Genomic DNA, 3,089 nt, shown 5'->3' on the forward strand with positions numbered 1-3,089 from the left:
GACCGAATACCTTCAAAGTTCCCTTTCGTATGTGTCTGTACAAATGCCAAATTAAACATTCTTATTTTTGTAAGAGATGTTAATTTATATATATAATACACTTGTGATTATCTTTACAGAACATTTAACCAAATTTTTCGATCGAACGCTACAAATCTAATATCATTAGAAAGGCCTTTGTTCTAGGAGTCTGGATTGCATATTAGCTTTTCAATTCAAAATCACCTTACCTGTTTTTGTATGATTATACTTTTCAATACAATAAATATGGTACACGATGGCAAATAAACACAAAAAATAGTTTGTTTTTTGAATTTCGCGCAAAACTACTCGAGGGCTATCTGTGCTAGCTGTCCCTAATTTAGCAGTATAAAACTGAAGAGAAGGGAGCTAGTCATCACCACTCGCTGCCAACTCTTGGGCTATTCTTTTACCAATGAAGAATGAGATTGACCGTCACATTATAACGCTCCCACGACTGAAAGGGCGAGCATGTTTGGCGCGTCTGGGAGTCGAACCCGCGACCCTCAGAATACGAGTCGCACAAAAAATAAAAGAAGAAAAAACCATCAGTATATTCGCACCTGGTGAACACGAGATGCACTAATTTTGAACATAAATATCAAATTTATTAATTATAATACGTAATATAATTGGGAAAAGAAGCAGATGAAGAGAAAAACTGGAGAAATACTATATTCCAAAATTAAACCACTTTAAACTCGATAAGAATATCAAGTAATAATAATCAGTAATTTATTACAACTTATTTAAGTGGTTACAAGTGGTTAGCGGATGCTTGTTTCGGTTTCATAAGGGCCCCCGGCAAGGCCAGGTGAGTTAAGGCACTCGACTCGTAATCTGACGGTCGGGAGTTCGAATTCCCTTCGCACCAAACATTCTCGCCCTTTCAGCCGTGGTGTCGTTATAATGTGATAATCAATCCCACTGTTTGTTGGTAAAAGAGTAACCCAAGAGTTGTCGGTGGGTGGTGATGACTAGCCGCCTTCCCTCCAGTCTTACACTGCTAAATTAGGGACGGGTAGCGCAGATAGCCCTCGAGTAGCTTTGTGCAAAATTCAAAAAACAAACAATACCATTTTAATTAAAAGAAACATTTGAGAATCATAAATTTGATTTGGTTTGAATACTGTGAGACGGTACCGTGGCTTAGTTGGTTAAAGCGCCTGTCTAGTAAACAGGAGATCGCGAGTTCGATTCTCGCCGGTGCCTTTAAACGGCTTGTTAAATTGCCGTAATTTATAAAATGCATCTATTTAAGTACGACAAAAAATCTATCTTTCGGCCACCACGCAGTACACGGTTAAAATTAGACGTATTTTATTGTACCTTATTTTATTTTTATTGTTTTTTAGATTAGTATTTCATATATATGGAAAAAAAGATTTTATACAAGTGAAGAAAAAACACACAAGAAAACGAATAGAAATATTGAAAAAAAACTTTAAACAAAAGGGGCTGATCAAGACAATACATGGACATTGCCCTGAAAAGGGCCTGAATACTGGGTAATACTCTGGCCCAAAGTTCTACCAAATAACACACTCCAAACAGTAGACATGAAAGTTAGGAATGTAGGAAGAGGTCTCGTGCACCTGAACCTCCTGGGTATTCAAAACATTAACATCCTAAATACCCACACTGAAGAAGCGAAGCAATACCACGAAAAGCTACTTGAGCGCCACCTGCGCTAACCGTCTCTAATTTAACAGTAACAAGAAGGGCCGCTAGTCAATACGACTCACCTCTAACGAATAATGAGATTGACAAAAAATTATAATGCCTCCACTGTTCAAAGTGCGAGTCGAGTTCTCTAACCACCAGACTGTGACCGTGAGTTAAACATGTCAAATTTTAAAAATGTTTTAACAACCCACTTAGAAATTAGATATTTCGAAAAATAATAACAAACAAATTTCTCGTTATTTCATGAAACTCTCCACAGTCATCATTAAATTCAACAGGACGACCTGAACGTATCAAATCACTTAAGATGTAGTCACCAGATCTGAACTTCTGAAACCACCTTCGATATTTTCTTTCATTGAGACACTCCACACCATAAACACCTTGAATGTTTCGTGTAGTTTCTGCTGCACTCTTGCGTCTTTCAACATCAAACATCAAGCCGGATATTTCTGAGATCGTAGATGACATGCAGCACCATCCATCGCACTGACTTTGTGACAGTTGACGTGTCATAACATTTCTTAGAATCATGTGCAAACTCTTTGATGTAATTGTTATTTGTGTGTTCTTAAATGTGACGTCCATCTTGTGTGAAACAACTGTGGGACGATTTTAATCTTCACATTTTTGTGGCCCCTGACTTAAAAAGTTTGTGCACCACTGATATATACAAATCCCAGGGAGTTGTTGTTGACAGGTGATTAGGGCACTCGACTCGTAATATGAGTATCGCGGGTTCGAGTCCCTGTCACACCAAACATGCTCGCCTTTTCAGCTGTGGGGGCATGATAATGTGACAAGCAATCCCACTCTTCGTTGGTAATAGCGTAGCTCAGGGCTTGTCTGTGGGTGGTGATGACTGGTTGCCTTCACTCTAGTTTTACACTGCTAAATTAGGGACGACTAGCGCAGATAGCCCTCGTGTATCTTTGCCTGAAATTGAATAGCAAACAAACAGATCGTCCGCAATAAATAACAATTAACTTAAATTAATTACTGAATGATTTAGTTGGTTTTTCAGTTCAGTAATGTACAGTTATGTCGTAGATAGGAGAGAAAGTAAAACAAGACTCTTAAATGTTATTTGTGAGTGAATCGGTCGACCTTATCAGTTCGTGAAATCAAGATATATTTGGGAAAAAAAAACAAGTTAGTTTTCAGTAAGTGACTCGAAATTTGCTTTACTTTTACTGAAACATCAAAAGGACCCATTAAACGACACATACACATTTGTACACTGTATTATCTATCAATGTATCAATTTGATTATTCAACCCTAACATACAAGGTGAACAGGTTACGTTAATTAATAAGCCTAACTCACAATTAAAAAATGGCAATCACTTTCTTAAATTGTCTCCACTCTAACTCAAAGATAC

At 37.5% G+C, this 3,089-nt stretch overlaps 1 non-coding gene across 1 annotated transcript; it reads left to right on the forward strand.

Annotated features, from left to right (window-relative positions):
* Window positions 1-1,159: 1,159 nt before the first annotated feature.
* On the forward strand, window positions 1,160-1,233 carry TRNAT-AGU (transfer RNA threonine (anticodon AGU)). Its single transcript has one exon. It is a non-coding gene; the product is annotated as a tRNA-Thr (tRNA).
* Window positions 1,234-3,089: the final 1,856 nt, after the last annotated feature.

The sequence above is a fragment of the Tachypleus tridentatus genome, chromosome 9, assembly GCF_004210375.1.
Source record: "Tachypleus tridentatus isolate NWPU-2018 chromosome 9, ASM421037v1, whole genome shotgun sequence".
NCBI classification, from domain to species: domain Eukaryota; kingdom Metazoa; phylum Arthropoda; class Merostomata; order Xiphosura; family Limulidae; genus Tachypleus; species Tachypleus tridentatus.